The sequence below is a fragment of the Ictidomys tridecemlineatus genome, chromosome 2 (assembly GCF_052094955.1).
Source record: "Ictidomys tridecemlineatus isolate mIctTri1 chromosome 2, mIctTri1.hap1, whole genome shotgun sequence".
In the NCBI taxonomy this organism is placed as follows: Eukaryota; Metazoa; Chordata; class Mammalia; order Rodentia; family Sciuridae; genus Ictidomys; species Ictidomys tridecemlineatus.
Genome location: NC_135478.1, coordinates 142,510,284 through 142,532,300, shown reverse-complemented (window position 1 = coordinate 142,532,300; position 22,017 = coordinate 142,510,284). Strand labels below are relative to the sequence as shown.

At 35.9% G+C, this 22,017-nt stretch overlaps 1 protein-coding gene across 14 annotated transcripts in view; it reads left to right on the top strand.

The window, feature by feature from the left end:
- Positions 1-22,017, top strand: part of Bbs9 (Bardet-Biedl syndrome 9) — a 459,963-nt gene that overhangs the window by 331,880 nt on the left and 106,066 nt on the right. The gene's annotated exons all lie outside the window — the stretch shown is intronic.

Sequence of the window (22,017 nt, the reverse complement as noted above, 5' to 3'; positions counted from 1 at the left end):
TTAAATTTACTTTTTAATTAAGTGGATTTAAAGCATTTGTGTTTCAGTGATTTTCAGAGGTTAAGGACTTTCTGTTGTTTGGGCCATATACACCTCACCACTTCTATTTTTGAAGTATTTTAGAATGGACATGGTATTTATTTAATTAATTTGAATAGAAGTATGTTAGTTATCCCTATTTTAAGAGGTTTAGTAAACCAGATCCTGGAGAGAAATAAAAAAGGACAGCAATTTTACATTTTAATCTTGTTTCTTGAATAAATCATGAATTCTAAATAAAGAATAAATATATTGGGGCTGGAGTTGTGGCTCAGCAGTGGAGCGCTTGTCTCAAACGTGTGAGGCACTGGGTTCGATCCTCAGCACCACATTGAAAAATAAATAAACAAAATAAAGGTTAAAAAAGAATATATTTTTTTCTAGGAAATAGCTTAAAAATAGACTGACATATTTGACAATTGGTAGCCTGTGTCATAGTCATTTGGTCCTTGAACTGAGCAGAATATCCTCATGTTCTATAAAAAAGTAGTTGACCTAGGATGGGAAGAAAAGGCATCCTTCTTAGACTTTGGAATCATTAAACTCAAGTCTTTGTGTTATTCACTAAGTCCTGCCTTAAGTAAATTTTCCAGAATTTACTATTCCCTTAAGTTCTGCTTCTCAGACATGGCTCTTTTCATTGGCCTATGAAAACATGGTGTCAATCTTACCTTGGGGCCTCCACTGGCATATACACCTTTTCTAGATTCACCATGTTCCTTTGATAGAACAAATTCAGGCTCTCCAACATCCAGTGAGGTTTTTTCCTAACCACTCTACTCTTCATTTTTTAATCCCACCAGTCTTATTTATAGGAAATAGTTTGAAGTTTAACACTCAGTTTATTACTATGTGACATTTGCCTTGGTTTAATAGATGCCAGTTTAATCTCAAAACTTTTACTTACTATTACTTTTAAAAATTTGAAGAAAATCATTTTGAGGTAAAGTGTCAGGAAGATGTAAATGATCAACAAGAATCTGTCATTAGTGTTAAGGTGATATGGAGAAAAAGTTCTGAAATGTGACTTAATGAGCTGAGACTTAAATACTTGCTAATATTAATTTGGATAAATTAAGACCCTTATTGTCATTAGCCTGGTATGACTCACTTAATTTAGCAAGAAATTATAGTTGTTGATTGTTAGAGTCAGCCCAGTAGGACCCAGGAAAATCTACCAAAAAGTTTAACTTTTCAGTAAGCCTTATTCAGTCTGGATAAAAAGAAAAAAATCTATATTGTATACAATATATAGTATTTCTACATTGGGCCATGCGTGGATAGGGCTTCTTTTCATTCAAATCACAACCAATTAAAAAATCGTTAACATTATAAAGAATGAGAGGATACATGTAGTTTTTGTTTTCTTTTTAAATTTTTTGTTATTGTTTGCTTTTTCAGTAGTAAATTGACTTTTCCTAATTCTGAGGTCTCAGTGGAACTTTTCAGCTGGGTCTCTATAAGGTGGACATTGTGTAATGTAGTGAACCACAACCTTGACAAGGGTGGGAAGACAGGGTCAAATTAGTTGATACATTTGAATCAAAAATTTAGTTGATTAGGTGTGACCCTTAAGAAGGGCATTGGCTTACTTTAACCCAGATTATTCATTTTTGCCAGTTTGCTATGGTGTAGATAGCCAGCCACCTCCATCAAAAAGGAAAAAAGATGAATTCATTCACTGACTGAATCTAGTGCTTGATGACTCATGAGTGGTTGGGTGTAATTCTTATGACCACACAATGGTGGGTTGAAGCCCGATTTCCTAACTTTGGAAATTAATCTTTTTTATGTTCTTTTGGGGAGTAGGAGTTGGGGGGATCAACCAAAGCAGCCTCTGTCTTCTCCAAAATTCAGAGACATAATTTAGCCTTATTGTTCAAGATCCCTTGCCAAAGTTAAGTTTTTTCCTCAGTCTAAACTATGTAGGCTAAATTTGTTTTTCAGGTTACAATCAGGAGCAGTCTTAGAATAATGGTGCTGTCACAGCTCCTCAAATTCATAATATTCAAGTGGGTTGTAAATGGCCTCCTCATGGATGTGTGGGTCAGGAGCAGCCCCAGAAAAAGCCCCAGGGAGTGAAAGTGCTGGAAGCAAGGAAGCCAGCAGTCAGACAATCTTCTTTGGAGTAAAAAGCCGTAGGGAAATGAGATTTGTTTAAAATCTAATTCTGTTTTCATTGCCCTTAGGGAGTTGCTAAACTTAAGAGGGATCCTGTTAAGAATCACTCTTTAAAGTGAGGAAACCCTTCCAATAGAGTGTCATTCCATATTTTTGCATATTAAGAACTTTGCCTAACTTGGATATGTGGATTTTAAGGCAGAGGTTAATATCAGCAGTGTGGGGTTTAGGGGACAAAATCAAGAACCTTGAGTCAAATTAGAGGCCAGCTTCTTGCTCCTGTTATTGTTGTTTTGATAGATGCTGAAAAGTCCCAGGATTCTTCAAGCAGCAAACCAGTTGCCTGTTCACAGCAAACCAGTTGCTCTGCTAGCCATTAGGTTGAAAAGGGGATTTTTCCTCCCTCACCCCCAGTTCCTTCTAGCTGCTTAAGAGGAGAGCATGATACTCACAGGTGCTCTCACCAGTGAAAAAAAATATGCTTCATTGATTTCACACGCGTTGAGTTTGTGATTTGTTAGGTAGTATCTTACCTCACATCTTCATCATGTGAATGTCCTGAGTCAGTGACTATATTTTATTTTATAAATTGAAATTCAATACCAGTGTTACCGAAAGCAAAACTTCTCTCTTTATTATAAAGCTTTTCAATATTGAAAATCTTTTGATCCTTACCTTGTGACTATTGAATGTCCCCTCTGTACTGTATAATCAGGCGAATCTTTACTCATAAATAGTAGTCTTTGTTTAAAGACACAGCCTAGGATTCGTTGTAATTCATTGATTTTCCCATTTCTTAAACTGTAATTTGTTCCAGATGCTGTTTTCCCTCCATCCCCAGAATAGCTACTGATTTTATATGTCTTCCTTGTAATTACATTAGTTGAGGAGTAGGCCTTGGTTTGTAAAATATTAATGAAGAATATGTGGAGATGTTAAATTACTTACTCTTCCAGGATAATGATAGCTAACATTTAAATTGTCTCATAGTTTAATAAAATTTATTCCATACATTATTTTAATTGACCCTCACAATAACTCTGTGAGGCAAGTTAGTGTTATTTTACTTCTTTTCACATTAGAAAAATAGGAGAATTGCGTAGAAAAATAGAATGATTTGTCTGAGGTCAAATGTCAGAACTTGGACTCAAATGTTGACCCCAGCACCAATGTTCTTTGTACTCCATGGAGCGACTTTTAGGCAGGTTTTTGCTGCTAGAGAAGAGATCAGGGCCATTTCTTTCTCCTTCCATCTTGTTTCACTCTTTGAGCCCCCTCATCCCAGGATCTCTGGTGAGAATGGCCAGATGTGTCTAGGACTCTGTCCTTTCTGAACTGTGTCATTCCTGGCCATCAGTGAACACCGTATGTCCAGCCTGAGAAATGGTAAGGCTTGGGCCCTTTCAGACTCCTTTAAAGTAAGGATAACATTTCATCATGATATCCCAATATCACAGCCTAGTGATCACAGGAAAAATAATCGCAGTGTCAGAGATGATTGGAAACAATATATGAAATCAGTTTGGCAAATTATAAAACTGATAGTGAAGATAATTAATTACTAAGTTTTGGAGAAAATGGAAAATCAAAGCCAGACCAGGATCCAATTTTATGGAGACACCTGCCACTACCAGTTGCAAGTTCCTCTCCTGTCCTCAGACACCTACACTGTGCCACCTCATAGCAATCTCTTTTTAGGCCACATCTATGTTTCCCTTTTCTTCTGTGCCATCTGCTCTGCACACTTGGAGTGGGTTCACTTCTGCTTTACTAGCTCATGCCTTGTGGTAATGTGTAGCATATTTTAAATTCTTTGTGCCACAAGAACAAAAGTTTAGGCCTGAAGTTTTCCCTTTTAACCTTCTCTTGGACCTTGGCATTTTGCATTCTTTCTCAAAAATTGGGGGTTTTAGATTCTTTAGCTACATGATTCATAAAATTGTTACAAATACGAAATAAGTCTGCATAGGTAAAATCCTTAGAGGAGGACATGGTTATGAGGGATTAGACATGGATTCAGCACTAAACTCCTGTGATCAAATCTTTCTGTGTCTTAGAACTTTTTGTGTTTTACATTAAAAATGGGACTTGGATGAGGTGATTCTGAAGGTATTTTCAAATTTAGTCAGTTGAATTCAGATGAATGTATTGAATAGTGTTATTTTCTGTAAATAAGGACCTGTCCTTATTTCGAAGAATGGATAATCCAGGGAATGGAGACAATGTGTGATGTAGATATCTTATGATCTAGCCCTAGAAGTTTGATTCTATGATTGCCAAACTCATTTCCCCTAGTCTCATTAATTTTAGAGTTTATTTTTCTCCAGAGTAGAAGAATTCAACAAATTGCTAGAAATAGTTTCTATTAAGGAATGGTTTGCTTGTATTTTAGTAGAACATTAGCAGTGATTGATAACAGGTATGTGTCTGAAACACCCAATAACATTCAGTATGAACTTCTTAAGATCAAAATTACCACTTGGTATTTCTATAATGACAGCTTTTGAGAAAACGTGGGCTAAAACTTTATGAGAAACTCTGTTGGTGAATATAAGTAAGAGTTTTCTTCTTGAAAGAAATTTAATTAGAGAAGGTTCAACCCATAGAAGACCAGTCTAGAATTTTGGCTTTTTAAACTTTTTAAGTGAATCTGATGCTAAGTTTTTTGTTGCTAAAATTGGCTAAGTTTTCTCCAGTAAGTAGAAGGGAACTTTGGATGTTTAATAACTTATCAAAGTAGTACTGATGACCAAGACCTTCCTATTCTCTGTTCTGACAATAGCTGTTATAAAAGGGGAGAAATATCTAAATACCTTGAAAACTGGTAAAGTGAGATGTGACTGTGTTCAGTTTATCATTCTCAAATTCCTTCACAATGGATTTCTGACATCTTGGATTGTTTTGTGGTGAGCAGTCCCCAGTGACCTGTATAATCTTTCACAATATTGTCCTTGCAGAGTTTGAAAGTATTAAGTAATTCTAAATGTGATGGATATAATAAAAGAAAACATACAAGGTACTTTGAGAGAGTAAGGTGTGGAGATTACGCCATATTCTTTGGTAAGCAATGTATATATATATATATATATATATATATATATATATATATATACCTTTGTGAAAATCAGTCTCATGAAGAGATACTAAAATTATTGGAATTTGGTAAACTAGAGATGTAAAGGCAAAAGGGGATATTATCATCTTCAGGTGTATGCTATTTCTACTTTTATTAAATAATGTGTTGGTTGGGTGTTTAGACAGGAAATAATTAATAACAATAATGCCAACTTTCATTGAAGCTTATTGTGTGCTAAGCACTGTGATAATCTTATTTTATGTTGCATCTCATTTAATCTTCATGTCAAACACCTCTTTTACAGATAAAACTGATGCCGAAAGAAGTTAAGGGTCTCTCTGTTAGGGTCAATCCCACAGAGTCTAGATTTGTTTTAATCACTGGTGATGAGATAGATCTCTGCTTTTCCATACCTGTGTAGTTTTTTATGTTTGAAATTTATGATTACTTCAGGGATTACAAGCTCAAATGACTACAGGACCTTGCAGATAATATAGATGTAGATGGAAGGCAAAGAGTAATGTCCAGAACTCATGCCTTTCTTAACCGTAGTCATTAAAGCCTTCAAATATATGTTTATTTAAGATTGACAAACAAAGGAATCAGATCCCGTCATCCTCAAGAGGTCAGTTGGTGGGAAAAACATTTTAAGATTTTCTCATATCAACTCAATCTAGCAGTCATTTGTATAGCATTTTTCATCCAGTTTATGTATATAAGTAGGTAGGTAGGGGTGTTTCTCTCTCTGTATCTCTCTCTCTCTCTCTCTCTCTCTCTCTCTCTCTCTTTCTCTCTCTCTCTCTCCTTCTCTCTCTCTCTCTCTCTCTCTCTCTCTCTCTCTCTCTCTCTCTCTCTCTCTCTGTGTTTGTGTATGTGTCTAAGGATGCAGCATGGTATGGTAGGAAATATTTCTGCTTTGTGGTTTGAATCTTGATCCTGCTATATGATTTTGACCAAGTTGCTTAACTTCTCTGAATCTTGGTTTCTTCATTATTCAAAAATAATAATTACCTAGAGGGTTATTAAATGATTTAAGAATAATATACACAACACTCACAAGACTCCCTGGCACATAGCAGCAGACATGCAGTAAGTAGCAGCTGTTTTTTTCTTTTTAATACATTTGTTTTTCTTGTTCAGGCTGTTGGTTCTTCACAGGCAGTTCCTAAATCACATGTCTCCCCATCACTTAGCACAGACCTGATGTTGTACACTACCTTTTCCAATTTGGTTATACACAACTCTTAAATTCTTTTCTGTAAGTAAAGATAGCTATCCCAAAACTTGAGATGGATGAGAATAAGCTGTTTCTCCACTGCCTCTCTCCTTGGTTATAATGAAGGGAAGTTTCATGTCAAATTTTGTCATACATCAAGATTTTTACTAAATAAACTTTTATGAAAACAGAATAATCTGTACAGCCTATATGAAAGACTGAGTGCTGTCTTTTGCATACTAGACTACCACTACCTTTCTGGAAAGGTTCACTTGAGGCAGATTGTATAATAACCCAGGGCAAGATTCTTTTTCCTCATATTGGGCATCAAATAGCTAGAAATCTGCTTCTCTAAAGGCAGGACACAGGCCAAAGCCTCGGACCTCGCTCATCGATGTCTTGCTGGATTCATGTATCCTGTTCATGCAAAGGAGAGCAGGAGTATAAAAAGACTGAGTCTATCTACATGTCTTGAATAACACTGATTTTGCTAGTTAACTTGTTTCTAATATCTATAATACCAGTCATAAAACTTCTGATTTCACCAATCAAAACTAATTTCTGACATTTATTATGGTAATTAAAATTCTCCAGTGTTGTTTGGGATACCCATAGCCTAAATGCAAGTGCTTGTGGTAGCCCCTTCCGGTTTGTGGGCTTTGCTTGTGATGAGAAGGATAGCTGTTTTGAGCATGAATTCACTGATTCCAGACCAGTGGATCTCAACAGGGTGATTTTTTCCTCCAGGAGGATGTTTGACCATGTCTGAAAACATTTGTAGTCATGTGTTGGTTGGGTGTTTAGACAAGGAATAATTAACAATAATGCTAACTAATGGTGTGGGATGCATTAGTATAGGAGTCTAGTATGCTGCTAAACTTCCTATAGTACCTGTCAGCCCCCACAGCAAGGAATCATCTGGCCCTAAATGTCATTAATGAGCAAACCAAGAAACCCTGCCCTTAAATGTAGCTTAAACTGACTTACATGCTCATATCATGTGACTCTGTCTATGGTGATGAATTTTAAAGTTAAATTTCAGACTTAACTGAATGAATTTAGGAATCTATTGTAATGCAATACATGTCAAAGGTATGAAAGTAGAGCCCAGTTATTTACAATCTATTGTAAGCCTAATAGAAAACATTGTCTATAAAAACTTCTCAAAGATAGTAGGTCCTAGTCCTGTTCATCTGGAATGTAGGGATGGACTTCTCTTTACCAAGCAGTATCCTGTAAATGACCATCTTAATGGATACTCTGGTGCTATTGAGTCATCAGAATTTTTAATTTAATTTTTAACAAATATGCATTGAATGCCTGCTGTGAAGCACAGGCTGTGGGTGGGTTCAGCAAATAAAAGACCTGGAGGAGTTTACAGTACTGTAGAAATCAGGCACCATGTATCTTCAGCAAAGCCTCTTCCAATAGAATGTCCCAATAGTCAGTGATCACAGAAGTACCACAGTTTGCCCTAGTTTCCCTCCATGTGAAACCAGGCAGCTCCACTGGTTGCCTTTTATATTATTTCCATGTGTTTTAGCCATCTAGGCCTACTATAGCATGTCTAGCCAAAGTACTAATAGGTAGTAGGGATACAGCTGTGTCTTCTACCTAAAAAAAGCAGAAACATAAAACCACAAGTTTTCAAGAGAAATAAACTCTCCAGAAAAATGGATGTCTTAAAAGAAAAAGAAAACAGCAGTTTCACTTTTTGAAAATGTCACTTTCACCTGTGAAACTGAAATTGAGGAAATAATGCATAATATCACCAGCATTGTTGGGGTCTCTAGGCTCCCTTTTTTTGCCACTTTGGTGTATCATCATTAGTATGCCCTAATTGATCATGCCCTAATTGATCTGTGACCTTAGGTAAAAGAATACACTAAGGATACCCAGCCAACTGCCTATCATTTGCCTTCATTGGAGATGGCACTCAAGGCTGTGTGGGTGGCTACATAATTACCAACATGTCTGCATGTAAGAATGTGGCCTGAAACATTCTAAACTAAGAAACTATTCAGATCAGACCTGTGGATGTTGTTTTTGGAGAGTGATAACTGTGGCATTCTCCAGAGCTTGTAAAATGAGCTCTGACATTGCCAACCATGGATTCCAACTTTAATAGCAATCTGCTCAATGAGTAACCATGGTCCAGAGAACATTCATTCTTCTTTTTACAACTTGATTCCATTAATTATTATTTTTAAAATTTGGGTCTCACTTGGCTATACGTAAATAATTTTATGGAAAGGGGTAAAAATTTGGTCAGCCAGAGGGGAAAAAAGGTAAAAATAGTAATCAGACTTGAGATCAGTTGTATTTTTAGCTTTATATTAGCCAAGCATTGGAGTTAGTTTCCTTTCAGCTGATTAAGTTACACATCTATTTGGTGAATAAGCTTTGCAGAAATAGCAAAATTTGTCTCTGTGTCACTTGTAAATGATTTATTGTCTCTCTCATTTAACATTTTTATGTATCAATGGTATAAAATTTAAAAGCCTCAGCCAAAGTCTATATCCTAGCACTGCCTACCTTTTATACTCTTCTGGGCAGAATATTGAAAAAGAAAAAAGTGTTCTATAGTACACAGTATAAAGAAATTTCTCAGGAATAATTTGTTTTTCTAAGACCAGTTTTATGTGACTACTGAAGGCATTTGGCAAATGTAGATTGATGTCAGGGAAAATTCTACTCCTGGATCAGAAAAACCATCATGACTTCTAAGAGTCACAGTGATCATACCTTGGTGTTCTGAAGCATCAGGTGGTTTAACCAGTGAGTATGTCTCTTTCTATGAAGACATAATTTGTGTGACTTAACTTTTCCCTGAGTGTATACATTTTTCCTGTTATTTTATTAGATACCCAGACCAGTACCATGGTTAAAAATGTATTCTAATCTAGGTTTTCATTTAAAATTCTAAGCAAAATACATGGTAAAGGGGAATTTTAGGCTTTCTCTTCATTGTAGGTGCAGTAGAATATAATTCAGTCCTCATATCCTGTTTTGATAAATTAACATAGTAGCAAAAATAGCTAAGAATTACATTCTTACTATGCCTTCAAAATAAAAACTCCATTGTTCTCTTTTATTTAGCTGAAAGTTCACCTGCAGGTAATGAGTACACATGGTTAGTAAATTATTTATACACTTGCTACCCAACACTTCCAATGTGCTACTCTGGCATTTAAACCATCTCCATGCCTTTTCTCTTTTCCTTTTTAACTTGCATTTCATTTTTCTTTTGGAAAAGAACAATTATTTTGTATACAAATTGGATCTTTTCAGCCAAAGTAAAAGTTTAGACCTGGTAAACTTTTTCTTGTTCCTTAGTACAAGCTCTTTGGTTGGAGTCTGTAGCAAATGCCATTACAAATAGCACTGTTGAGAGGGAAGTATGTCCTATTTCCTGCCAGCTTCCAAATCTCTCCTAGACTGAAAATGTATCTTGCTAACAAGAGAGCTGTCATCTGAAGAATAAATTCTTTTCAACAGTCATTAGAGCTGTCTGTACCTTGATGTTAGGCAGCTATGGCTAAGGGTGAAATGGAGCAGTTTCTTTTTTTCTTTTATTTTTTAAGTAGATGACAGCTGTATTGAGGTAGGTCCATTGTTTCTAGGTGACATTACTTGAATTCCATTCAAACTGGTAGCCTGACAGGGTGTATAGGATTTAAGAGGCATTTTGGTATTATGGTTTCTAATTGTACTGGGTTTTTTTCGGGGAGGGGGTGTCTTTGAAGTTTATCAGTTCAGCCAGCACTTATGGGACACCCACTGTATTCTTGATACTGGAAAATTGTGAGCATGTTAGGAGCTTATCAGTTGTTCTTTTTATACTGAAATTTTCTGAGTTTTTTGAATGTGAGTTTTATTTTCCCGTTAGTTTTCATGGTGTGCAATTTTTTTAGCATTTCAATAAGATATAAAAGAAAATCAAACAATGCATACCTCCCTGAATAACAAGCATCAGAGGATTTTTAGAGAACAAGTCATACCAGGCAAAGTTGTATGTCTGTGTATGTATGTTTGAAAAGAAATGCTAAAGGAGGACAATAAGGGAATTCAAATGTGTAACTCACAGGGCTTTTAGTAATATATTTGATATGGAGTCTCATGATTTTTTGCTTTGAATTATCTACAAAATGAGCAATACCCCATTGAGCCATCATAGAAGGAGGGTAATGAAACAAGGGGGTGATGGCTGTTCTGCCTCACTTTGAGAGAGTACTTGGCGGTGTGCCTCAAGTACCAATAAAAGGTCCTCCTTTTTGGATGTCATTATTAATTTAATAAACAGCAGTATTTATCTGGTATAACTAATTTGAAATGAGTTGTAAACTATTAGGGGGAGTACTAAGAAATAATCAAGAGCCAAACAACTTATAAATGAATAAAAGGGATGTTAACAATCTTTTATTAAATATTATTTTATAGGTGAGAAAACTAGGTCTGAGGGAGGTAAACTAACTAGCCAAAGGTCCAATAGCTAGTCAGTAGCATTGCCAGTATTCAGACTTAAATATGATTGACTCCAAAGTCACATGATTATTCAATCATCCAGAATGCCATTAAACTCTAGATGCAGTATGGTAAAACTGTTAACACATCAAAATTGTTGCATAAGTAAAGGTGCCTTATTTGTATTAATTTATCTGTCTTATGTCAATAGTGCTTTCAAAGTACTTTTTCCATCTTTTTTTTTTTTTTTGAGATTCTCAAATCTGGTGATCAAATGTGGTACCTCATGCATGCTAGGCAGGCTGTCTACCACTGAGCTAAACACCAGCCCTTCAAATTACTTTTTATTTCTCTCATTTTAATAGCTTTATTAAGATGCAATTTATATTGGGTGCAATCCATCCATTTAAAGTGTATAATTCTTCATATGTAATGATGCATGTCTCTAATTTCAGCTACTCAGGAGACTGAGGTAGAAGGATAACAAGTTTGAGGCCAGTCATAGCAACTTAGTAAGACCTGGTCTCAAAACAAAACAAACAAACAAAAGAGTTGGGAATATAGGTGAATAGTAGAGCACTTTCCTAGATGGTGCTTTCAATCACCAGTGCCACACACATAAAGTATATTCAAGAATTTTTGTTGTAGTCACAGAGTCATGCCATCGTTACCACAGTTTAATTTTGGAGCACCTCATACTCCCTAAAAAAGACCCTATGCCCATTAGCTGTTCCTACCTGCTCCCTTCTATCCATCACCTACCCCAACCCTAAGCAGCTACTAATCTATTTTCTGTGTTTACAGCATTTCGTACAAATGGAATTTTTAAAATAAATTTATATTTTATTTGTTATTTTTAGTTACACATGACAGTAGAATGTATTTTAACATATCATATATACATGGAGTATAACTTCCCATTCTTGTGGTTGTGTATGACGTGGAGTTAGACTGGTCGTGTATTCATATATAAACATAGGGAAGTTATGTCTGGTTCATTTTACTGTCTTTCCCATTCCCAGCCCCCCTTCCCCCCATTCTTCCCTGTCCAATCCAGTGAACCTAACCCTCTATCCCACCTATTATGAGCCAACATCTGCATGTTAGAGAGAACATTTGACCTTTGGTTTTGGGGGGATTGTCTTATTTCACTAATCATGATAGTCTCCAGTTCCATCCTTTTACTGGCAAATGGCATAATTTCATTCTTCTTTATGGCTGAATAACATTCCATGTGTATATGTACCACATTTTCTTCATTCATTCATCTATTGAAGGGCACCTAGGTTGGATACATAATTTAGCTACTGTGAATTGAGCTACTGTGAACATTGATGTGGCTGTGTAACTATGGTATGCTGATTTTTTAAAATTTATATTTTTAGTTTTAGGTAGACACTATATTTTTTTATGTGATGCTGAGAATCGAACCCAGTGCCTCACGCATGCTAGGCGAGCATGGTATGCTGATTTTAAGTCCTTTGGGTATAAACTGAGGAGTTGGGATAACTGGGTCAAATGATGGTTCCATTCCAAGTTTTCTGAGGAATCTCCATCCTGTTTTCCAGAGGGGTTTCACCAATTTGCAGTCTTACTAGCAATACATGAGTGTACTTTTCCCCCATATCCTTCCCAACATTTATTGTTACTTATATTCTTTGATAATTGCCATTCTGACTGGAGTGAGATGAAATCTCAGTGTAGTTTTAATTTGCATTTCTCTAATTGCGAATGATGTTGAACATTTTTTCATATACTTGTTGACCATTCATATTTCTTCTTCTGTGAAGTATCTGTTGAGTTCCTTTGCCCATTTATTGTTTGGATTATTTTGTTGTTGTTGTTTGAGTTTTTAACATATACTGGAGATTAATGCTCTATCTGAGGTGTAGGTGGCAAAGATTTTTTCCCATTATGTAGGTTTTTCTCTTCATGTTCTTCATTGTTTGCTGTGAAGAAGCAATGGGATGATACTATCCCATTTCTTGATTCTTGATTTTACTTCTTGTGCTTTAGGAGTCTGAGGAATTTAGTTCCTAAGCCAACATGATGGACATTTGGGTCTACTTTTTCTTCTAGTAGTGCAGGGCCTCTGGTCAAATTTCCAGGTCCTTGATCCACTTTGAGTTGAGTTTTGTGCACAGTAAGAGATAGGGGTCTAATTTCATTTTATTATATATGGATTTCCACTTCTCCCAGAACCATTTGTTGAAGAGGTTATCTTTTCTCCAATGTATGTTTATGGTGTCTTTGTATAATATGAGATAACTGTATTTATGTGGATTTGTGTCTGTGTCTTCTATTCTGGGCAGTTGGTCTATGTATCTGTTTTGGTGCCAATGCCATGTTGTTTTTGTTAGAATGGCTCTGTAGTATGATTTAAGGTCTGGTATTGTTGCCTTTGCTTCACCTTTCTTGCTGAGGATTGCTTTGGCTATTCTGGGCATCTTCTTATTCCAAATGAATTTCATGAGTGTTTTTTTTTTTTAATTTTTATGAAGAACATAATTGGAACCTTAATAGGAATTGTGTTAAATCTGTATAGCACTTTTGGTAATATGGCCATTTTGACAATATTAATTTTGCCTATCCAAGAACATGTGAGATCTTTTCATCTTCTAAGGTCTTCTTCAATTTCTTTCTTTAGTGTTCTGTAGTTTTCACTGTAGAGGTCTTTTACCTCTTTTTTTTTTTAGATTGATTCCCAAATATTTTATTTTCTTTGAGGCTATTGTAAATGGGATAGTTTTCCTAATTTCTCTTTCAGTTGATTCATCACTGATGTATAGGAACGCATTTGATTTATGAGTGTTAATTTTATATCCTGCTACTTTGCTGAATTCTTTATGAGTTCTGGTGGAGTTTTTTTGGGTCTTCTAAACATAGAATCATGTTATCAACAAATAGGGATAATTTGAGTTCTTTTTTTCCTATTTATATCCCTTTAATTTCTTTCTCCTGTCTAATTGATCTGGCTAGAGTTTCAAGGACTGTGTTAAATAGAAATGATAAAAGAGGGCACCCCTGTCTTGTTCTAGTTTTTAGAGGGAATGCTTTCAATTTTACTGTTTAGAATGATGTTGGCCTTGGGTTTAACATATATAGCTTTTATAATGTTGAGATATGTTCCTACTATCCTTGGTTTTTCTAGTGTTTTGAACATGAATAGATGCTGTATTTTGTCAAATACTTTTTCTGCATCTATTGAGATAATCCTGTGTTTCTTTAAGTCTGTTGATGTGATGAATTATGTTTATTGATTTGTAAACCAGCCTTGAATCCTGGGATGAACTCTTTTTTCATGTGCATAGTGCATCATTGTGCACTATCTTTTAAATATGTTTTTGTATGCAGTTTCCAGTATTTTATTAAGAATTTTACATCTAGATTCATCGGGGATATTGGTCTGAAGTTTTCTTTCCTTGATGTATCTTTTTCTGGTTTTGACTAGCTTCATAGAGTGAATTTGGAAAGGTTCTCTCCTTTTCTATTTCATGGAACAATTTGAGGATGTTTGATGTTTACTTCTTCTTTGAAGGTTTGGTAAAACTTAGCTGAGAATCCATCTGGTCCTGGGCTTTTCTTTGTTGGTAGGATTCTGTTGGCATCTTCAACTTCATAGCTTGAAGTTGATCTGTTGCAATTGTGTATGTCCTCCTGATTTAGTTTGGGTAAGTTATATATTTCTAGAAATTTGTCAATGTCTTCAAGATTTTCTATTTTATTAGAGATTTTCAAAATAGGTTCTGATTATCATCTGTATTTAGTAGTGTCAGTTGTGATATTTCCTTCTTTCATCATGAATTTTAGTAATTTGAGTTTTCTCTCTTAGCTAAGGGTTTATCAATTTTATTGATTTTTTTCAAAGAACCAACTTTTGTCAATTTTTTGGAATGTTTCTTTTGTTTCAATTTCATTGATTTCAGCTCTGATTTTAATTATTTTATATCTTCTGTTTTTGGTGTTAATTTGTTCTTCTTTTTCTAGGTCTTTGAGATGTAATGTTAGCTTATTTATTTGTTGACTTTCTATTCTTTTAATGAATGAGCTCAATGCAATGAAATTTCTTCTTAGCAGTGCCTTCAGAGTGTCCCAGAGATTTTGATATGTTTTATCACTATTCTCAATTTTTTTTTTGGTAGGATATTTTTTTTGTCTTTTTTGGAACTGGGGGGTTGAACCCAGGGCTTTGCAAATACAAGGCAGACATTTTGCCATTGAGCTACATCCCAGCCCTCTAAGTATTTTTTTTTATTTAATTCCTGATTTCTTATGCTATCCATTTGCCATTCAATTGCATATTATTTAGTTTCCAGGTGTTAAAGTTCTTTCTGGTTTTTATTTTATCATTGATTTCTAGTTTCATTTCATTATGATCTGATAGGATGCAAGATATTATCTATATTTTTGGTAACAAATGATATTATATAGTGTGTGGTCCTTTGTGATAAGTTTCTCTTGCTTAGTACAATGTTTTCAAGATTCATCCATATAAGAGCATGTATAAATAATTCATTTCTTTTTATGACTGAATAATATTCCATTATGTCATGTGGACATGCCACATTCTGTTTATCCATTCATCAGTTGGTGGACATTTGTTTCTACCTTTTGGCATCATAAATAATGCTGCTCTTAACCTTTATTCATGTTATAGCTTGGCTATATAATAACTTCCAAAGGCCTATGAGATAGAGGATTGGATCCTAGCTTGAGACCATTAGGAAGTAATGGAAACTTTTAGAAGGTGGGGTCTGGTGTGAGATCTTTAGATCACTGGGGACATGTCCTTAAAGGAGATAATTGGTCCCTGGACCCTTCCTCTTCCATTTTTTTTTTTTTTTTTTTGCTTCTTGGCCATGAGTCAAATAGTTTTTCCCTTCCATGATTTGCCACCATGGACCCAAAGCAAGACAGCCAATTGATCATGGTCTGAAACAACCCAAACTGTGAGCCAATGTAAATCTTTTCTCTTTATAAGTTATTTTCTCAGATAATTGTTATAAGAACAGAAAACTGACTAATAACATAATTCATGAACAACTTTTTAAGTAAATACATATTTTAAATTATTTTGGGCATATACCTAGAAGTGGAATAGCTGGATCATGTGGTAATTTAACTTTTTAAGGAACTATCAGTTTGTCTCCTGACTATACCATATCATATTTCTCCAGCAATGTACAATGTTCTAATTTCTCTGCATCTTTGACAACACTTGCTATTGTCTATTTTTGACTTTTGTATAATTCTCATAATTGTATGATAATTTATAGATGAAAAAATCCAAGTCAATAAACATTAAACAAGAAGCCTCATGTGTGTGTCCAAATAGATAGGAAGAAGTGTCTTGTATAGTTCAAAACAACAAACTAGTTTAAAAATTAGATATTTTTAACAAACTAGTTTTTTAATTAGATATTTATATCATGTTGAATATTAGAGATCAATTTCCCACATTTTCAAGATGATTAAACTAAAGCCCAAGAAAGGGAAGTAAACTGAAGACTGATGTAGAGCTGCTTAGTAGCAAATCCCATCTTCTTGGCTCCCAGGCCGTTGTCTGTTCCAGCACAGTCTATTGCGTTCTTCCCTAGGGGTTGTATAAACTCATCCATTTTCTTAACTTATTTATCCAAGCTGGACTTTTATTATAATAAATCTATATTAATTCATCTGGGGTATTTGAAGGTCAGCAAAACTGAAACCTCCCATTGGGAAGCTCCTGATAGAATTTGTTTCACATATTGCCGAGGGTGAGCCCTATGTGTGGGCAGATAATTAATGTAGGCACTGTTATATGGTGACATTTCTTGGGTCAGATTGCTTGACTATGAGTTCTGGCCCTGCCACTTAACATTTTACTCTTTCAGTAAAAATAAGAGTATTTTTAAAATGGGAACAATAATAGTATTTACCTCATTAGATTTTTAAATTTTTATTTCTTTATTTTTTGTAGTACCGAGGATTGAGCCCAGGGACATTTTATCACTGAACTACATCTCCAGTCTTTTTAAAATCTGTTGTTTTGGTACAGTGTCTTCCTGAGTTGCCCAGGCTGGCTTGCTATCTGCCTGCCTCAACCACCTCAATAGCTGGGATTACAGGTGTGCATTACGTGCTCAGCCTTTTTTGGGATTTAAATGGGATAATCTTGGTAAAAAAGTTTTTGCACAGTGACTGGTCCTTTGACATACTCAAATGATGTTGACAAATATAGAATGTCAACTTTCTCAGACCATTTATATTGTGAAATTTAGAAAAAAACAAATGAACCATCCATTTAAAAAGTGGCTTCATTAAATAAGCAGACCTAGAAAATAAATGCTTTATCTGTAATCTTCATATTTTTGAGTTATATATATATTTTTTATTTTTTTAATATTTATTTTTTACTTTTAGGTGGACACAATATCTTTATTTTTTTATTTGTATATGATGCTGAGTATTGAACCCAGTGCCTCATGCTTGCTAGGTATGCTTCTACCACTGAACCCAGCCCCTTTTTTGAGCTGTATTGAACATAATAATATTTCTCTTGTTAAGAGAAGAAAGCTTATTATGTTAACTTTCCTCCTTACAAATTATGAACTCATTTCCTTTATAGTGACTTTGCAACTTTGGGCAGAAACCAACCAGCTCAAATTGACCCCATGTTAAAAGCCCTATGGTAGAAAAATTATGTCTGTGATGAATGTAATATATGAGTAGTGTTTTTCCTTAGTATTTTTGTTTGATTATCAATATAAAAATCCATAGCATTATTTTGTGGGGCCACCTGTATACATTTGTGTATCTGTATAGAAGGAGCAGGACCACTCAATCGGAAATCAGAAGACAAGATTGGAATTCTGACACTTTTCTGCCCCTGTTTGTCACCATGGCCAATGTGCTCAGATGTCTCTAAGCTCCTTTTCTTCATCTGGAAGTGAGGACAGAGGGGATCAACAATTCCTATCTGACCAAATGATGATCTCAGGGAGTGCATTGCCTGGCTCACAGTCAGCCTTCATTAAATGACACCTACACAGCAAGTAGTGGGATTCTGCATGCCACACACATGAGATTTGGAGGCAGATTGGACAATAAGTTTAGGTGAAGAAATTGGACATGTCGTGTTCACATAGTATGATTCATGTCTACTCCACTGTTGCTGCTGCTGCTGCTGCTGCTTTCCTGTAACCAATTTTAGAGCCTATCTTGGCAGCTGGAAGTATTTGGGATTAATTTCACACTCACTTTATGAGTTGAGCGTTTTCCTGCAAGCAGCTCCCTGGGCCTCTGCCTCATTACTTTGGCATCAACTGATATGGCAGTTGGACAGAGATGTCCTTTGGGGTCTCCATTTTATTTGGAAACCTTCAATTTGAAAAAGCAAAACAAAGGCCATCAACACATTGTGCTTGAAATTGTTAGCATTTATTGTTTCCTACAGCCTTCCCTTTCTGTAGTTCTGTTGAACACCAGGGAACACACAGCTTGCTTAGCCAGCGATGAGACTTGAAAAATCACTCTTCCTCAAATTTAAGTCCTAGCAGCTGGTTGGCCTCATTTCTCGGTTCCAGGTGAGCTGGAGATCTTCTAGGCCTTGGTCACACAGATCTGAATCTTGATGGTTCTAGTTTTTCCAGCTCTTTTTACTATGTTAATTCTGCTAAATTCATTTGGCTTTCAAGAAGAACAAAGTAAACTTGGCTGTTACGTGTAAAACTAAATTGAGAACATGGAGATCTGTTTAGTATTTCATGCTGGCCAGTAGGTCAAGAAGATTTTCCTTGGGGGTAATTTACATAAGGAATTGTTTATCCCATTTCTTTCCAATTTCTGTGACCATTTGGGGATAGTGGACTGTTTCCACAATGGCACAGAAACATATCCAATGAGACGGAAACTTAGAGAGAGACGATGCTTCTCCCGGATTGATGTATTTTGGGCCTTGCTCAGGAAAGATCCTGTGGCCTGGGCTGCTGTCTCACTGAGAAGTCATTCTTCCACCGCAGCTGTGTTTAGTAAGTTGGGTGGGTCCATGATCTGACATGCAATTATACTTAGTGAGAATTTCCTCTCGATAGCCGGGAACGTGCATGAAACTTTCACTTAAGTCCCCAAAATGCCCCAAATATTTCTTACGATTTGATAGCTACTCCATCAGGCAGCACCCACACTCAGAGTACTCAGTGGCCGCCCTAGTGCCTGCTCTTTTCTCTGACATTCTGGTTCATTTTTAGTTTTGTGAAATATCCTTCCCAGCATAAAAGATTACTCTTCCCCAAGCAACCAGCCTCCACTTTTCTGCTTTGTTCAAGTTGTTTCCTTCTTTTTTAAAGCTCTCTTACCTAATATGTGTGCTTTAGGATGCATTTCAGGTACCTCTTTTCAGTGGTGTGCTGGTAAATATTTAACAACAGGCTCTGTGGCAAGGAGAGGGAGTATAAGAAGCCTGACTCCTTAACATTTGTTGGTTTCCATGTTGTAAATACTTCCAGGGTGGCTGATTTCAGCTGCCAATGTAAGGTCTCTGAATGCAGAGTTGGAAAGAAATGGGCAGTAGCCCACTATTGCAAAGTGTTTCCAATGTACAGATATAATAGGCAGAAGTAACCTTGGAGCCTACATCAAGTAGTAAGAAATGAGTTTTGATTATTTATTACCTTAGTTTTTAATGTAATTTATTTAGTTTTAAGTTTATGTAATCTAATTTTTAGCAATGGCAACTGGTTTGCAAAATCCCTGCCAATTAAACAATTGTTTTTTCCTCAGGACCTGGGAAGGGCTGATTGAGTCAGCTTCAGCATGCCACTGGTTCTCCCTTCACCTTCTCTTTCCTAAATCTTCAATACTCAGCTAGCAGTAATCTCAAGCAGGCTATGGAGCGAGACAACTGTGAAGTTTGAATTCTGTTCTTTCGTCTACTAGGTGTACGATCAGACTGACTACTTAATTTGCAGATCCCAATGCAAAATGAAAATGAGGGTTCTTGTTAAAAAGGCAGATATTAAAACAGCTATTAAAATAAGACTTTTTTTTCTTTAGTGGTCTTGCTTTCACAGCTTCCAGTGGTGTTTTGTTTTGTTTTAATTTTATATTTAACATATTTCCATGTAAGGAAAAATGTAAAAATTTAAACTATAAGCATGGCCTTTACCCCTAATCTTTATATGTTAATGCCAGTTTTAAAGGCAAATGTAAAAGCATTTCACTCCTGTGGGAAGCACTTATCTTCTGCTCATGTTTGGGCTTCATTGTTCCATTGACTTCAATTACAAAACACAGGTTCAAAAATAAAATTCTTAAGAATCTCAGGACAGACACACAGTAGAGCCTTAAACTAAGTTTGGGCCTCTTCTGAGTATGCACACAGATTGCATACCCTGTGTACAGTACCAGGCAAATGCCAGATATTAGTTGAACCTCAAAGTTCTCATTTGTGAAAGAGACATGGTATGAACTAAGTTGCTTTGAAAGCATGAGGACTGAAGCCATGATACCTGCATAGCACAGAGCAAAATTTGAGGCACCAGTCTATGCTCAGTTAATTAGAGGGATTATCATTAAAATAATAATCTTAACGTTAATGGAACCCTCCTTTAGAGTCTATCCTGTCTTCCTTATATGGTCAATTTTTGCTTCCTTGACCTCTTTTCCTTTCTTTATTATGGACTCTCTGAAGGTACAGATTAGATCTGTCACCATTGAATTCCCTACAGGGTTTCCTTCAAATTCTTGCATATACCTGCTAGTCAGTAGGTATTTACGACCTTGATCTTTGAATGATTTGGATGTTTTGACAATCAGCATCTATGTCAATATCATGGCTCCACAATGAGGCTTAATTGTTAACATTCACAGGGAGAAAAAGGTATAAACTTAGATTTTTAACAGGAGTCAGTTGTAATCATGGTGAGGGTGGGGAAGTATATAAATCCAGGTGTTTTGGTTTAAGGAAAGTGGCTTCTCTCCTTCTCTTCAAGGGGACTTCTTGAAGTAATAGGAAGGGATGAGTTCCAAGCCCCATTTGAGTAAAAGAGGCCCCAGGGATATTAACTCTGGCCCACAGTAATCCATCCCTTTGCTAACTTATTTCACACTTACTTTCTGTTCTGCACAATTAGGACATTATTATAGTAATGTTTCTTCCCACTAATTGGTTGTATATGTATGTTTTCTTCTCAAAATTTAAAAGATCCTTGTGGGCTTTGAGATATTATGTACTTCTTTTGAATGCCAATGGCAAGCACAATACTAGGCACATAATAAGAAATGCACTTTCTGTAGCATTGGTCTTGCTTCAAACTTCCATAGCTCCTTGGAGAGCTGAATGTGAACTGTGATTACCTTTTATAACTCCTGTAAGCCCTCCGCTAAGTGACAAAGAATCCTGATCTGTCAAGCATTTTCAGGCAAGGGCCTTCAGTTGCACCCTCTCTCCCTATCTTGTATCTCTTTTCTAGGGTCTCCCAGATACTCTGAGGACTTTCCCTTTATAGCCCCTCTCCCCACAGTGAATTGAGAGACCACACAGCTGTAGACTCTGCTTGTTTGAATGATGACTTTTTAACAAGCCCTTTGGGCCAGAGTCAGTAAGCCATGAAATATCACCAAATGGCTCATCTGCACCAGACTTCTGAATCTCATCAGAACTCTAGTCCCTCAAGCTGACAGGGACTTATAGAAAGGAACTCATTGCCTTGGCCTTTGCTATTTGTGTTCTGGGGACTGTCAGCCTCTGGAGCAGTCAGTTCATTACTTTTAATGAGCACAGAATTCACCACGATATTAAAATAAAATAAAACACCATTGGGCAGCCTTGGATGTTTCATCCAATTGTTGCTTTAGTTCTTTTTTCCACAGGATTATTCAAAAGGATTAAAAAAAAAAAAGCAAATTCTAGTCACTCTTGCCAATTTTTATCCTAAGTAGATTTGGCATTGTAAAGCTAACACACCCTAAACTTTTTTTTTTTTCTTTCATGTCCCTGTGGGCTGTTCCTGACATTTGGGTTAAAAACTACATTATTCAACTGGCCTAATGTTTGAAATTATCTGCCTTTTAGATATAGTCAATAAATATTTGCTATTCTAACACTATGTAACATATAAAG